Source organism: Ochotona princeps, chromosome 18, assembly GCF_030435755.1.
Source record: "Ochotona princeps isolate mOchPri1 chromosome 18, mOchPri1.hap1, whole genome shotgun sequence".
Classification (NCBI taxonomy): domain Eukaryota; kingdom Metazoa; phylum Chordata; class Mammalia; order Lagomorpha; family Ochotonidae; genus Ochotona; species Ochotona princeps.
The window spans coordinates 6,450,499-6,468,747 of NC_080849.1; the positions used below are offsets into that span (position 1 = coordinate 6,450,499).

At 38.4% G+C, this 18,249-nt stretch overlaps 1 protein-coding gene across 9 annotated transcripts in view; it reads right to left on the reverse strand.

The window, feature by feature from the left end:
- Positions 1-18,249, reverse strand: part of CCDC102B (coiled-coil domain containing 102B) — a 244,983-nt gene that overhangs the window by 88,845 nt on the left and 137,889 nt on the right. The window lies entirely within an intron of this gene.

Consider the following 18,249-nt stretch of genomic DNA (forward strand, 5'->3'; position numbering starts at 1 on the left):
GATACCTAGAGCCACTAATTGCCAGGAATTTTAAGATGGAAATGAGATGAATGAAAATCAATGAAACTTTTGCACCACTTTGAACACTCACCAGGTTCTGCACCTTGCTGCCTTGGCCTCCCGGGGAAGGCACCGCGGCTTCAGGTGACCAGCTTTGGGGGAGGCCAACAAAGCTGTTTTCTTCCCTGTGTAAAACCACGGGGAATGCAGCCTGCTGGAAAAGCAACACTTGTGCAAAGTGGAAAACTCGGCATAAGGATAAATTTCACGTAGAAATCTCTTCATACAGCCTTCCATCCATTTGGTCAAAATTTAAGACTTCAGCCTTATGAGCCAAGGAAGGGTAAAATCAAAGCTTTTCTAGCACTGACATTCCTGCTGCTTGAAACTTCAAAAACAGGAAAAGATCTTTGCTGGGTCACCTTTTGTAATCAAGTTATAGAGCTTTCTGCTTCTAACTAAATATACCTACATATTCATGTTTAGTTTTCAGCATCCTTTTTAATGTCTTTTAAACATGTGAAAAATGTATAACTTTCAGCTGGTTAATAAGAATTGTATTTCACTAAAATTCTAAATTACATATTCAGTAGAGAATTTTGGCCAATTTCTTTATTGGCTTTAAATCTTTCCAACTTCTTTTTATATATATATATATTTTTTATGAATTATTTCGCATCACATAAATAAAATCATGGCTTGGCAAAAACTTAAAAGGTACTAATAACTTATATAACCTACTCATTACTTTAAATAACAAGTTATTATATTGTTTAATTGCAGGATTATCTGTAACATTGTCAGAATAACATCTTCAGACTGCATAAAATTACTCTGATAAACAAGTTGTTATGCCTGGGATATATTTGCAGCATCCATTGTATTTTTACCATCCCCCTTAAAATTCAGACTTATAGAAGTAAAAAAAAAAATCTTTCCAACTAAGCACCTGTTCTTCCATTTTGCAAGACTTCTTACCTGTCTATCTGATTTCTATACCATTTATCTCACTGTTGAGCTTACATACCAAAATTTCTCCAATTACTTTCTTGACCTACAACAACCAATTTTCCCCTCATATCCAATATATACATGCCAAGGAAAACTTCAACCTTTCCATCAACAGCATTAAAAAGCTGAAGCCTTTAACTGTAATACATATTACACCACCTTACTAGCTAATATTCACATTTCTTATTTTTAAAAAGTGCCACAATAAGATGTGTTAATGACAGGGGTTCATTCTGAGAAAAGCACTGTTAGGTGAATTGAGCGCCTTGAAAACCTGTTTTTTTTTTTAAGATCTATTTATTTTTTATTGGAAAGTCAGATTTACAGAGAGCAGGAGAGAGAGAGGAAGATCTTCCATCTGCTGATTCACTCCTCAAGCGGTCACAACAGCCAGAGCTGAGCCTATCATAAGCCAGGAGCCCAGAGCTTCTTATAGGTCTCCCACACAGGTGCCGAGTCCCAAGGCTTTGGCCCTTCCTCTGCTGCTTTCCCACACCACAGGCAGGGAGTTGAATGGGAAGCAAAGCAGCTGGGATAAAAACCAGTGCCCATATAGGATCCTGGCACATGGAAAGTGAGGACTTTAGCCACTAGGCTACCATTCTGGGTCCACTGTGAAAACCTCTGCACAGCCTTTGATGGGATAGGTCACTAAATGTAATCATGTGACTGAAGCTGTGACTACAGAGTGACATAGTGTACTGCTCAACAGAAATCTTTTATACATAGAAAGAACACACTCTAATCTCATGATAAAACAGAGTGATGAAGTTATAAGCCAGCAATATATTCATGTACTGTAATTATCAGCATTATATTCCATATAAAGCTTTAATGCTATACCTTTTCACAGTTGGCAGGTTAATAGATTTGTTATACCATCATCACCATGAACACATGACTTAGGCATGGTACTGTGTTGTGGGATCCTGGGTCTCCACCTGCCTAGCCCATATGGGAGGCCATTAGGCACATGGCACACTGTGCCCTTGGCTAACAGACCACAACATGGCCTGTTCATTGGGAATGCAACAGGAGCGATGGGCTACACCCCAGTCTCTCTTCCCTACTTTGCTAGCACTTCCTTGGTAAACAACTCTAGGAAGTCAAATGTAACATTCATCCTGCTTTAAGGAGCCTGCCATGAGATACAGTTTCCTGTGCTTCCTGACTTTTAACTTCATTGGAGGGTCCAGAAGACATGGACAGATCTGATAGCCAGTCACAATGTTGTACTGTCAGGACCGCCCTTCTGCCTGCCCCCCTTTCCAAACCTATATAAGCCTGTGACTTCTCTCAGGACATCCTTCACCACCAGTTTGTCTCCAGTGTTTCTGCTGCAGAAGAGCACTGTAGTCTCACCCCTAGGTGGTCTCAGGAAGACCCTGAGGTCATGAAATTACACTGGCTATGTTTACAGCATCATTAGGCAACAGGAACTTTTCAATTCCATTGTGATCTCATAGGACTGCTATTGAATGTGTGTACAGTTGACTGAACTGTCTTAGTGTGGTGCATGAGTGAACCTTAAAATAGTCCATAGTATTGGGCTGGCATTGGTGGCATAAGTGGGTTAAGCCTCCGTTTGCAAGGACAGAATTCCACATTAACTCTGGTTCAGGTACCTGTTGTTCCACTTCCAATGTAGTTCCCTGACAATACACCTGGGCAAGCAGAGGAAGATGATTCAGGAGTTTGAAGCTCTGTACCCAAGTGAGAGTCAGATGGAGTTCCAGCTCAGGCCATCGTGACCATTTAGGCCGCACACCAGTTTACAGAAGCTGTCTTACTCCCTCTGTATAATCATGTAATTGTCAAATAAATAAACAGAATGTTGGACTTCTGTAATTGTTGTTGAAGGACTATATTATTGTAATAATATAGGGGAAATGGTGTGAGGTTGAGCGAATGTACAAGGAGGAAGGGCTGTTGAGGTGGGGAGCTCACTGTATCTACAAACATGTATCATGAAAAATAATAACAATTACAAATCAGTCAAGCCACAAAAAATCCATATTAATATCTTCCATCTGTTCGCTTTCCACTCCAATCTATCCCTCCTCTAATCCCTTCTGATCTCTTTTCCATACTGCTCCTTACAAATCTGAGTCAAGTTGCCAACAACTGCCACATCTCTTCCTTTACCTTCATGTTGGGTGAACACTCTGCTCCTGGAGTCATGTTTTTCAGGCACTGTCACCCACTTCTACACCCGTTCTCCCTTTTGATTCCCTCCTTAGCTTCCTTAGCCAGCTCTATCTTCTCTGATGATTAAATATTATTTTTGTGGAATCAGTCCCAGTATTTCTTAATTCTCCAGCCACTGTTTATTAGTCACTTTTCAGCTTCCATACATGCTAACATCACCTGTGGAGCCAAGAGCGTGTGGAGCCAGACAATGCTTATCTACAAGTCTGTGGTTTTCTCAAAATTCTAATCTAAACCTTTCTCTGTGCAGTCCTGAGGACAAGCATTCTTACTGGATTATCTCAGTTCAGAATACTGAAAGGCGTAGAAAACAGGCTCTGTTACCACATCAGAACTGAGAAACTCAGATTTATAGACAAGACAGGCGTGAGATCAGTCTGTAGTGGACAAATCAAAATCTGTATAATGTCTCAAGTATGAGATCTTTACTGTTATCCACTGCTCACTTAGTGTTTGAGAATTAGATGTTCCATGAGCTCCAAACCAGCCCATCTGAAAATAATTCAATGAATTCCTCCAGTCTCTTCCTACTCACTCTATTATATAATGAAGTTTAATAACAATAAAGTCATTTATGGACATAATGACAATAGTCACTTTGGAAATGTTCTATTCATGACTTTTATTGTACATGAAATACTATTCATTGTCTACTTCAGATCAATCCAACACTTGTGCTCATTGTAGCTGCTTCTAAAAGAATTATATTAGATTTAATTCTGATCTCCTTTAAAAATGCTGTTTTTATTTATAAGAGTGCACACAAAGAACAAATAATTATAACAGTGATTTTCAACTCTAACTTTTTAAATGGATGTATAAGAAAGTATTACATGTATTTTTATCTCAAAATTTAATTCATCATTGCTGGTGCAGAAATTAACATTTTAAAAGGCAGAGGAAGTGATTAACACAAAATCGTAAATACTGAGACTATATTTAATAATTTAGCATACTTCAAACTGCATTTAGATTTTGTCTCTGTACTGTTCCATTTCAAATTGTGAAACTGGGAATGGGTGTAGCACACAATCAATTAAGCACTTGTGCAGGCAACCCATATGCCGAATCGGAATGCCAATTCCAGTCCCAACAAGTTCACCTCTGTCTCCCTGAGCAGCAGATGATGGCTCAAGTCCACACGAGAAACCCGCACTGTATTGCTGGCTGCAGGCTTCAGCCTGGCTCATCTGTGAACTTGTGAAACTCTCATGGCCCTTAAATATTAGTAATTTGTTCCAACAGCTCTTTCTCTCATGCAATATGAGGAAAGGATAGGAAAAGCTCCTCTACAACGTTTTTCATTGAATATTAGTGAAAACCATCATCTATCCATCTCAGCTCTCTTTATTTATAATTACATCCCAATTATATCAATATTTTGCTAATTTATTATTGCACTTGGGGAAACCCTAAAATTAATTTCTAAATATAATATTGATCAAAATAATTTTAAATAATTTGTTTATAAACAGCAAACTATCAGGAGGTTAGCTTTTCCTTAATCCTTTTTTAAAAAAACATATCATAGCTTGGGTATGGGTAATGAATTGTTGAGTGTGGGCAATGAATTGTTTTAACTGGCAGTGGTGTATTGTAATGGATTCTCTATGGAATGTTCCATGGGTGGGCTTTGTGGCAGTTGTAAGAATGACAGGCCTGTATGTCAATGTGCTCCCATGATTTCTTCCCACTCAATCGCTTAACAAAGTCTTCCTTTCATTCTTTAAAAGTGCGTACTACTCATGTGTATTAATTATCACTTACAAATATATGAAATAATGGGTCTGGGAAAGCATTGATATGAATGGAAAAAGCTGTTGTTACCGCTCTAAATGAGAGCAGGCTCGGTGGTACAGATCATCACAGAAACAGATGAGAAAAGGCAGAATCAAACAGCTCACGTCTGATAATACGTCACTCGTGCCACATTTCACAGAAAAGGAGTTGGTAGAGAGAACTTGGCCTGACCTGGGCTTGCTGTGCTTCTCGGCCCTGGCTGCCCAGAAGCTGCCTTCAAGACGGGAACAATGACGATCTGAACAGCTCATGTTATCCCCAAATGCCAGACTGACCTAGTGAGGGTGTCTGGTGTTTGCTTAATTTCTTCAACTTAAAAGTCAGAGTAACATATGTTCAGAAAGAGAAGTTGAGAGAGAGAGAGGGAAATCTATCTGGTAGTTTACTCTGAAAATGCTTGAGAAATGTAGGACCAGAAGGGACAGGACCTGAGGGCCGGAACTCCAAGTTGGATGACAGCTCTAGAGTCACTTCAGCCAGTATCTGCTGCTTCTCAGGATACACTAGTCAGAGGATGATGTGAAGTAGAATAACTAGGACTAGAGTCAGCACTGCTGAGATGGGACGCAGGTGTTGCGAGCAGCAGCTTAACCCACAGTATCACAACATTCATCACTGAGTATTTTTAAATTTTTCTCTCCAATGACTTTAATACAAGGCTAGGATCAGACACTAATAGAGCAAAATACAGTTTTCTCAGAGAAGCTGACCTTATTGGTCATTCTGCCATAAGGGTGCCTTTGCACTCGGCAGTGGTTCTGAGACATGGTGACCAGACCAGAAGCATCAGTGTCAGCATCAGCATGTCCTAGCAGTTGCTGCAAGTATTTGGGGTCCTTCACAGACCTGCACAACCAGCAACTTGGAGCCTGGAGATGAGAGTCCTCAAGGAGGTTCTGGCAACTCAGCCTAGCCTGAGAACACCTGGAATAGGCGAAATGTTGGCCGAACTGGATGAGGATTGGAAGGACAGTTTATTTGCTCAGGGGGGCATGCCAGGTGGACTACATGGGCTTGCCTGGAGCGGGAAGTGAAAGCCGGAGAGCAGAAGTGATGGCTGGCAGATGAGACACTTGACCTACCTAAGTCCACCTGTCTGGAGATTTTCTTCCCAGTTTGAAAAGTTGTGAACCCAAAATATCTTAGTGCTTTCCTTGCGTTGCTGTGTCCTGTCACATCAGACTGCGCACAGTACACAGGAACACAGTGAGGAACGGTGATTCGGAAGTAGAGATCTAATGAGTATGGAGGGAAGGGGGCAGAGAGGCAGAGACACCATCAGACTAAGTTTTAAGACTAATTTTAGTAAAATAGGTAGCTCAGAACTTCTCTCCCAGGAGGGTTTGTTGGTTGTTAATGATTCCACCCATAGCAATAAACATAAAACAAAACAAGCATTTCATGGAGGCCCTGGGACAAACAGTAATTCTGCTGAAGCTAGCCACAGATCCCTTGCAGATTTAGTAAATTGGAAGTTTCCCTTAGGTTCCATATATTCATTACTGTGACTCTGTGCACTGCAAATGCAGGCTAACACTGTTTCAGGATGTGATATAGTCTGTCAGTGACTACTCGTGTGTGGTATTGTTCTCCAGGTGATGCAAGAACAAGCTTAATGCACTTCTGTTATGAAGGATGCCTCTAACTCACTTTAATTTCCGGGTCACAGGAAGGCAATACGACTCAGATAATGCTTGACTCCCCAATGAAAACTGGGATTTGGATACAGATTCCTTTACCTGCTGGCTATTACTCAACCTCACAGGATTTTACACTTCTCATACCTAAAAATGGGGGTCATAAAACTACCCATCCTAGCAGCATTTTTGTATGTGACGCCCTGTTTGTACCAGACCCAGAACAAGGCATTGTACATTCTCTGTGCTCAATTTGTGGGAGTTGTTTTCTCTTTAATTAGTAAATTATTTAGTATCTAACATCATCTACTTTTAAAGTTGTAAAGTTATTTTATTGTACCAATATGAAAATGAGTACACACATTATCTGTTTCTGTATTACATATCAAATATACACTTTACATAGAGAAAAATTACTTTGAAAAATCAAGCAATTTACTCAATGGTATCCTAACTTTTATTAAAAGAGAAAAATGTAAGAACTAAAATGGAAACTCATGTATAAAAAATAAAGTTGACCAAGAAAACAGAGCACAGTGGGGTGGATTGCTGGAAAAGGTGCCCTGAACATGACTGCCCTCACTGCTCAGGGCAGTTGTGTCTAGTCAAGCATGTTGCCAAGCAGAGCAGGGTGGGCAGTATGACTCCTTCCTAACCTTTTCAGCTCTGGATGGGGCCCCTGGCTCAGCGCTCCCGCCATTCTGGGCATGTGGAGCCACCCCTGGCCTGTATAGCACTTCCAGGGAACGCAGGGACAAACAGAACAGTCACGTCACGTTGTTAGGTCTGCTCTTCATGTTGACATTCTTGCTCCACTCTACTGAATCATGCTGTCTACTTTTGGCACATATTAGGAGTGACAAACTAACCTTGTCTTGCTTAGTTGTTGAGGTGGGATAAATTCTGTCCTTGGAAAACATGTCCAAGACCCTACCTGGTAAATGTGAATAGGACCGATTTGGAAACAGAATCTCTACATGTCCTTCATTACTTTGTGATGATGACAACTTGGATTTAGGATGGTCCCCAAATGCAGTAACTCATCCATTTCTTAGAGAAAAGGGGTGACTTCACACACACACACACACACACACACACACACACAGCGACAGACAATTTAAAGTGAATTGGCAGGGCCCAGTGTGATAGCGTAGTGGTTAGAGTCCTCAACTTGAATGCCCTGGGATTCCATTTGGGTGCTGGTTCTAATCTCAGCAGCTCCACTTCCCATCCAGCTCCCTGCTTGTGGCCTGGGAAAGCATTTGAGGAAGGTCCAAAGTGTTGGGACCCTGCAACCATGTGGGAGACCCGCAGAAGCTCCTGGCTCCTGGCTTTGGATTGGCTCAGCTCCAGCTGTTGCAGCCGCTTGGGGAGTGAACCATCGGATGGAAGATCTTCCTCTCTGTATATCTGCCTTTCCAATAAAAAATGAATGAAGTGAATGGCAGCAATGTTGGCGAAAATGTAGCCTCAGGTTAAGGGATGAAGTGTGGTACCAGAAGGAATGTTTCATCTTGTAGTAACCTACAACAGCCACATTATTACCCTTTATGCTGAATGTGTTAGAAGAGAACAACTCTTCCTAGGAGCTTTCTCAAGAAGCCTGGACCCAGTGGTGTCTAGATGTTGAACCTGCAATATGAAGAACTGGAAGGGATTAAATTTGCTTCTAAGTCATAAAGTTAGTGATGGCTTCTTATGATAGCCCAGGAAACTAACATGGTCATGTCCATTGCTACTTTCTGTGCTTCATGAGGACAGCAATATCAAGATCACAGGCTGCATTACGTAGTCAGTGTACTGGTTTTTGTATTATACCATGCAATGCACTAACTATGAGCACATATTTTTTTAAATCGTTCATTGATTTTCTTTTCACAATAGCTAGAGGGGAACTTAGTGACTTGAAAAAAAATAATATGGTTATTTAGAATGGAGTATCACTCACAATTTCAAAAAAAGACTAAAAATCTAAAATACCTATTCTACTTAACAGTTGCAGTCTGGTTATATGAGAATAATGCAAGATAATATGCAATATTCGCTGCAAAAGTACAGAAGTTTAAAATCTGTGTCTCTCTGAAAAGCTTGGCCACAATTACATTTACCTATTTCTCATGTGGTTTTTTCCAATAGTATGATGTGTTGACCTAAAACTGTTTCGATTAGTCAAACCTGAATCACCTAATGTAGAGATAGACAAAATGTCAACACTAATTTTCACAATGGAGCAGATCCTGATGGGGGAAAAAGTCAATGCATATTAAAGTAGAAGAACAAATGTTTGGGACCCCAATCATGAATTGTCTGCAATCTTTATCAAAAGAAATAGGTATTTAAAATTATATGTCTTCATAACAAACATTCATGGAAAAGTTTTATATATTCTCATCATAGATGGCTAGATTATTCTAACAAAAACTAGGATTCCTTGCTTGTCTATCTGCCTGGAAAAACCAATATCCATCTGATCACACTGACATGCAAATAGAGGGCAAGTCATACACACATGTGTTTTACTATCATATATGACAAATGAAAGGGTTCTGTATATTCGTTCTATAAAGTGTAAAATGTTCAGTTTTCTACTTAAGGGTGGAAGATTAGTTTTCAGATGGCAACCCATTAAAGCCAACTCTGTATGACTACAGTGGCATGAAGAATGCTGCCTTTAGTGTATGATGTTTTGAACAAAAGTAGGCAAGAGACACAGCAAAACACTTAGATATCAAAAGATGTTTCTGTAGATTGTAATGGAAAATATTCAAGAAAGAATCGGACACAGGCATGATTATGGAAAGGGTTAACATGCTCCTTCATTAGCATATACTGAGAATAATCTGAATTGGCAGATAAGGTCCTTAATATATACTAGAAGTGTACTTCAATCCCAAAGTATTTAATTCAGTCAGAGAATAATTAATTCTATCTTGCATAAGGTAGGGGAGTGAATTTTAGTAAGTGAAGGAAGAATTATTCTTGAAATACAGACTCACCTAGCTAACTACTTCTCCAGTGTCACACACACCTGTGTCACCTAGGCCTGGCTGACCTCTCACCTTCCTCCATTTGTGGACATTCAAGGACAGAGCTACTGCACAGCAACTGGCTGCCTCCAGTGCAAAGACAACCAGAGCTTCACGCATGAGTGGAGTACACTGGAAACATTACTATATTTGAGATTTCCATGTTAAATATAAGGTGTGGAAAACATCTTTCAATGAAAATCACTTGAAATTACCTAGAATGAAAGATTTATTTCAAGTGTAATCTTTCCCAATTCATTTTTTCTCTCTCATTCATTTACTCATTATCTCACTTCATCAGTAATATCAAATAAACTATAACCTACAATCAGGCCTGGCACAGTAGCCTAAGTGAATAAAGTGCTCGCCATGCATGTGCCAGGATCCCATATGAGCGCCAGTTCATATCCTGGCTGTTCCACTTCTCATCCAGCTCCCTGTTTGTGGTCTGGGAAAGCAGAAGGATTGCCCAAAGCCTTGGGATCCTGCAGCCACGTGGAAGACCCGGGTAAAGCTCCTACCTCCTCGCTTTGGATCAGATCAGTGGCCACTTAGGGAGTGAATCAGTGGACAGAAGATCTTTCTCTGTCTCTTCCTCTCTGCCTTTACAAGAAAAATAAATATGAAAGAACCCTACAATCATTTACTGTTATTGCAAGGAGTATTATAATGTGTCTTGAAAACACTAGCATTAATTTGTGGCTTTTTAAATTTTCATGCACGTTAAAACAGTTGAGTATTGCTAAAAATGTGTGTATCTGGGGGATCCCATGTTACATGTATACCAATTCAAGTTTTCTTTTTTTAAGCAAGCACAGTAGAGATAGAACCACAATTCAGCTAAAAGAAATACAACTGTACAAATTAAGAGCAGCTAGTTCAAGTTCACTCTCTGTACATACATTTGTTCACTGTAAACTCCACTGCAATGTGATTTATAACTTTTATTAATTCCCCACTCAATTTATAAAAAGGTTGGACCATGCTCATTCCAAGAAAGGACACGATGTAGTAAAACTTAAATCAAAGTTGTTTAAAAAGCAAAGAAGACAATTCTGCTAGTTACTGATATGGCAATCCCTTTTCTCTTCTATTTCCTCACAATTTAGAGAGAATTAGAAAGGCTGCCAAACACTGTGGGAATTTAAATGCCATTAAATTAAGCATAATGAAATGATGGAAAAACAGGAAGCAATGGCCAGTAGCAGAAAAATATAAAATGAAAAATCTCTCAATTGTGTCAACAACTATATTAAATTTAACTGTGTGAATTAAAGAGAAATAAATTCAGCAAGTGGAAAAAGTACACTCAGCAGTACCTGGTGCCAGCAGCCACTTTAGTGAAAATAAACTGGAATTCCAGGGAAACATGACATTGTTTTTATAAACCAAAAATAGGTTCAGTTGTTAAACCCAGTAAGTATACTTCTAAAATAATGAGACCTGGGACTCAGCATGTAGCCTATTGGCTAAAGTCCTTGCCTTGCATGTGCCAGGATCCCATATGGCTTCCAGTTCGTCTCCTGGCTGCTCCATTTCTCATCCAGCTTCCTGCTTGTGGCCTGAGAAAGCAGTTGAGGATGGGCCAAAGCCTTGAGACCCTGCACACCTGGCTGGAACTCCTGGCTCCTGGCTCCAGATCAGCTCAGCTTCAGATGTTGCGGCCACTTGGAGGAATGAACCAATGATGGAAGATCTTTCTCTCTGTCTCTCCTTCTCTCTGTAAACTTGACTAAAAGTACATTCATTCAAGACTGTTCCAATTTGGCTTAATACATGTGTTATGGTCTATCACTGATTCTCTAAGTTTGGATGGTGTCAGGTTCTACCTGAGGGACTGCTGAAACAGAGTCTGGGATCTCACACCCAGCATGTCTAGAACCAGAGAACTTGTATGTGCTTCCAGTTGTGGTTTAGATGCCACATTCTGACAACTGTGTTAAATTACAAGTGAGTGTACTGCATGAAAAAGAGCATAAATGTTTAAATCTATCTTCTTTAATATTGCCTAAAACAGTACTTAAGGGTCAGTGATTTTACGGATTATCTCTTCAATAGCAAAAGTTATCTGGGACTCTATTTAGTTAACATAGTACTGATATCCAATAAACCACTGTAGCTTGAAGAAGTCTCTCTAAACACAAATCTCAGTCTCCTTATTCATATTGTGGTTTGCACATATTATTTTTCTAATATTGGATGTTATATGTTTTAAAAAGACAGAAACACATACACAAGTAATGTTGCTTAACTAAGGTTTAAGTTAAAATAATTTTTGAAATGACAAAAGGGAACAGGATATGGCTAGAGTTTCAGTACTATTCAGCCTAGATTTTAAGGTCAATGGTATTTATTGCGGATGCCAGCAGAAATGATAGAGTAAGTGCCTTCAAAATGCCCATCTGTCTATTGAAACATTGAAAAATCAAGAAAACCAGGGAATATCAAATTTTTCAGAATTCTGGATGTCAGTCAAAGGTTCAAAGAACCAAGAAATTGTTGAAACTGTAAAGAGTCAAGTTACATGCAACCGGAAAGCTTAGTCACATGTGTATTTATCTTTTAAGGCTGGCATCAACTTGACCAAAATCTAAGTAAGAAATACAGACATTACAAACCAATATTACTTACGAATGCAAGTACAAATGTCCTGAACACAATATAGGAAAAAAGAAATCGAATAGCATATTAAAAGGATCTGAGACTGTGAAAATGGGCTTTATTACATATGACAATCAATCATGTGCATCCCGACAAGAATAGAATGAAGAAAAACGTCACTTCAGCTGAGGCAGGAAAAGCATTTGACAAAATGCAGCAGTTTTTATAGAGAAAAGATGAAAACCAACCTTAAAAGGGATAATTTCCTCCTTAGAATAAATGGGCTATGAAAAACTCACAACTAAGCTACCTGTCATTGGAATAAAAATTAAAGCTTTGTCTGTAAAGACCTGGCCCAAACACAGATGTGTGCACCTTCTTTGTCCATTTCTTCAATAATTTTAGCCAGAGAATAAAGCAGACACTCAAGTTCACATGGGATTTCAAGAGGCCCCAGATATCCACAAAATATTTTTAAAAACACAGTATCAGAGAATGTACATTTTCTGATTTCAAAATTGATAATATACATAAATCAAAATTGTGCAGTACTGATATACACACCTAAATGAGTGAAATAACTGTGAGTCATAAATAAACTCACTTATCTATAGAAAACTGACTATTTAATGGTAGAAAAATTAGTTCCTTTAAAAACAATGCTGAAGCAATTGGATAGCCATATGCAGAATAATCAAGTCTGACAATTATTTTGCACCTTATATATGAGATTTAACTCAAATGGAACAATAAAACTAAAACACGCCTCATGAAAAACATGAGCAGCCAAATAAAGCACTGGATTGTATCAAAGAACTTAAAACTATGTAGTCAAGGATTCTATAAAGATGATGAAATGAAAATGAAAGGCCATGAACAGGCCCTTTCCAAAAGATAAAATGCCAGTGCTCAACAGACACGTGGAAAAACACGGAATCACCAGGCATCAGGAAAACACAAATAAAAATGACCACGAGACCTCACCTCAGCCCAGTTAGAAGGACTACCACCCAAATCAACACTGATGAGCTGGCAGGGGGAAGACGACATATAAGCTAGTACAACTGTGACAGACGACAGTCTGGACATTCCTCAGAGACTGAAAACAAGTCTGCCATCACACTCTTGGGAATTCATCAGAACACAATGAAGTCAGCAAGTGACTGCACTTCAACAGAAAAAGAACAAAGCACAAAATAGTGAACGCCTCTGTCCTGTTTGCTACCTGAGTTTTCATTCTTCACAAGGTTGTAACTGGAATTTCACAAGGTTGTAACTGAAATTTCACAAGGTTGTAACTGAAATTTCACAAGGTTGTAATTGAAATTTTGTTTTAATTTCTGAGAATTATTATAACCATGGTGTGTTATCTTTTTGAAAAATATGTCATCATTGTTCCCATCATTCTCTGTAACCGCCATTTGAACTGTCAACTTTCTATTAATACCATGGATCATTAGTATGCTAGTTTAGTAAAAATCAAAAAGATATAATTTCATATCTGAGTATAACCTGATATAAAATTACATGTAATTCTTGTACTATAAAGTAAAAATTACTTAAATGAAAATAAGTTGTGTCTTTACGACTGCAAGAGACTTTAACATACTCTTCCTATAGTCTTTCAGACCTGTAACACTCTGACATTTGCTTTGCTGAAAAACAATTAGAGATCAAATTTCAACAGTGAGAGCTGCATACGTTCATATACATTTGACACAAATACGGGAATATGTGCCAAACACCATAACAGAGTTTCAGATTTAATATTCTTAGCTAACATAACGTGACAGCATCAGCTTACAGAAATCGAAACCTTACTTAACATCATTTCTAGTATTTATCTTTCAGATGCACAAAATCTTATTAATGTGCAGAAAATGTACAGAAAATGTACAGAAAATCATAGAATAGAAAGAACTTACACATTAGCATTAAATTTCTAAGTTTTTTCTGTGTATTTGGTAGTGTGCCATAGTAATCAAACACTAGGAGAAATCCCACCGTTTGCAGTATGCAGATCATCTCAACCTACCATGGACATCTCAGTAGCCGCTTTCCTTAAACATTAATGAGTAGTACTTTCAGGCCACAACTCTTTGCCTCTGCTGAATAGGAATTTTTTTAAGGAATTCTTGACTAGTGAACATTGTCTCACTCAATCCACACCCTTCCATTCACCCTTGCTAAAGTGTGTACAAAATCACAGAAAACACTCATGTGGAACCTGACGTTTATCTGCAAATAACACATTCTTTGGATGTTTTCCATTCTTAATAAATAGTAATGGATGATTTTCATTTTTTCTGATAAAAATACAGCATTTTATACACAAAGAATTGAGTATTTCCATCAGTCTTTGTAAAAATTTTTGATAGTTACAGTAAAAAAATTAGAAAAACCTCAGAAATTTATATGAGTTGAAGAATATGAAGTGTTTAGATTATATTAAATGATATAACTCTGACATTTAAGTGATTGGTGCTTATTCGTGAATTACTAATTTTATTTTTCAAAATTAACTGCAAGAAAACTGTCATGTCACTAAGTGAAAATAAAGTATTTGGGAACCAAAGTTGCTAAGCAAAATAAATGCAATGCCTGTCTTTGGGTCTAGACCTTTGTCAGTAATGCAAATTCATTAAGAATTGACTTGGATGGCCTTTCAACTTCCAGATTAATCCATCATTTTCCTGAGACACATCAATTACCACCTTGTCACATTGACTTTCTGAAGCGACCCAATATGTGACCTGAATGAAGGAAGTCAGTTGCTAAAATGATTTAGGAAAACAAGCTTCCAAGATTTCCTGCAAGAAACGTGTTGACTGTTTTATAGGGTTTTTGCCAAGAGAAAACTAATCCTGTTCCCAATACCTTTTCATTTATGAAAGTATTAGTTACAGTGGAAATTATACACAGAAATTACCTATGAGTGGAAGAACTAAATTACTGCAAATGCAAGAATCTGTGCCATACACTTAAAAAAACATGGCAGCAGACACTCTCAGATATTACATAAAAATAATGACTGGAATTGAAGTTATATCCTTCTCCATTTGGATGAAATAAAGATTTGTCCTGAAACAATTCAGTTGTATGTGTCTGTCTGTGTGCAGCTGTTCTTCTCCCTTTATATTGCGCATACACACCACATTTCATCTTCTTACTTCTCTATCCTGATAGCTCACAGTGAGCAAGGGAGGGAAGGAAGGGATAAGACCACAGCAAGAGTTCACATTCGGTGAGGAACCTAAGTTTTTTTTTCTTTTTCCACACCCTGGACAGATGTATTTTTCTTCAAGTGCAATGTTACTCTTTTTCTCTTAGACTCCCATGATCTATGCCTTTACAGTATGTTAATATTTGACATCTGCTCATAACCAACTTATCAGTACTGTCCCCTCTCTGGATACCTATGTGCGAACTCACTCACCTTTAATATTCTAGTATTACAATTGAAACACAACTTACTACATGCATTCTACTTTAAAAAAACCTTAATTTTAAAAAAATCATGCTTTCTTGAGTTTTTTGAAGGCCAATCTGCTGAAAAGAGATTATATTGTAGGAATGCATTTGTTTGATGAAAGATTTGAAACCTTTCATCTTGTAGTAACCTGTGACAGCCACATTATTACTATGTATGCTGCATGTTCTAGTGTGACCACTTGAACTGTATTCTATTATATGTGATTGGGAGATCAATATGGACAAAATCTCTTCATAATTGATAACTATCAGCTTCATATTTACAAAGAGGGACATATGATAAAACAGGTTGTTAAATCAAGAAGACAGTTCACACTAACTACAATGACATTTAGGACAAAAAGAAACCAGAAAAGCTACACTATTCTTCAAATTTGATACTTCTTAAACATGTCCATGTATGTATGTTCATTGTTGGCTTAGGCTCACAGCTACATGAGTTTGATTATTTCAGAAAAATCTGCAGATGAACTAAATCAACAGAGAAAATGAATTGCTTTTCTGCAAAGAGAAGTTCATGCAAAGGTCTTATGGTGTTAGAAAACAGGAAGTATTTCAAGGGACTAAGATGTGACACAGAGTAGAAAAAAAGGAAGAAAATGACTTTGGTAGTAAAGCAGAAATGAAATAGGGAAGTGCAATAAAACATTTATAAGGACCACAGCCTAGTCCCTGCAGAAAGCCCAGTGTCATCTACAATATAAAATATAAAATCTCAAACCTCAACTCAATCCACTGAATCAGAAAAGAATCAGAGGCCAGTGTGTCTTGCATTGACATCTGGAAGCTGTCTGTCCATTTACAGAAAATATGATCTGAGAGGCTGGTTCATGGACTGAGGGTGATCAAAGTGAATTATTTATGAGAAATAGTGTCTGTTCAGTTCACGGCCACAGCCGTGGTAGCCACACAGCCTGTGAGTATCAAGACCTTCCCTCTCCAATAAATCAGGAGGGGGAGAAGAAGAAGAGCAGAAACCATGGGCACATACACAAACTGGGAAGACATGAACATTCTGAGAATTTGTTTAAAAGCACAGAATCAGAAGGCATGCAAAAAATGTACAAAAGCAATCCCAGTAGAAGTACCAGGACTAGGATAGGTGCCTTGTGCGGCTGAAGCAGCAGCAAGAGACCCATGAGGAACTCTCCCTTCGCAGGAAAGCCAGAGTGAACAGACCACACTACTGCCACATGGGCCATGCAAAGGGAGAAGCAGATCAGTTTTGCGAAGTTTGAAACACTAGAGGGCTGAGTGAGACAATACCGAAAGATTGGTATTAGATGACTGCAACCCAGAGACTGGGAAAAGCACCACAGTCAGTGGGCAAGATACTTCATTCATTCATCTATTGCACATTTATTCTCACTATTGTAGGATACAATGAGGCTCATGGAGAAATTCATTGAGCTCTGAATCTGTTGGCAACCCCCAGTGTGTGAACAGGAAATGATTCAACAAGCAGAATATACAGGGGCTCTAAGGTAAACAAGCACAGTGATAAACCAGTGTCTAATCATAGCAGGTCAAAGACTGCCCCACATTTCATGGGGTGGATAATATGGGTAAAATGAATGAATTCTTGAATTCTTGAATTAATGAATATTTGCATCTTTCCTCTGACAATCATGTTTTATTCTTGATTCATATTCATAATTAAGACAAGATATTTTATCAGTTCATGTTAACAAATCTGAGATGAAAGCAGGCATGAAAAAAAAGAAGTAAAGGATTTTCTCTTTGGGGGATAAACATTTCCTTATTTATTCTTCCATTAAGCAACTTGGTATGTTCACCAGGCCTCACCTCCTGTTCTGAGGGGTTCCCCAGTACCTTCTTGCTCAGAAATATACTTCAAATAAAAGTATTGCTGATACCAGGGACCTTAAACAAATATTCCATTCCCCAGGTCATATTCTGGACCTATTGTATGAGAATCTGCATTTTAATAGAACTATGGCTCATTCATTTGTATATTAAATCCATACATTTAAAATACAGTACCTCAAATGCAACTGTTGAACCCAGGATTCCAAGTTAGTAATAGAAACTAATACACAAGAGAAAATTTGCGATTTCTGGTAGAAGTTAAAGAACACTAACAGTGCAGTCATTCAGAAAAATAATCATATCTTTTGAAATAATACCACATAAACTCCAATTTAATTCACATTTCCCATGCTACTGGTTATGCAGTAAATATGCTACTAACACTGATATAAGGTAACATTCATGAAAAATACAAAACAAATAGATATACATAGAAGAGGGAGAAAGGGGAAGCAAAGGTGGGATGGACAACATCGATGTAAATGTATTCAGGCCACCTGCCACTGCCACTCACATGACAAACCAGAAAAAATAGCAGACTGCCCCAGCTCCAGCCTTTGTGGTCACCAGAGTGCGAACCAGTAGGCATAAGATTTCCCCACCTCTCTGTAATCTGGCTTGCAAGTAAATAAGTTTGTTTTTCC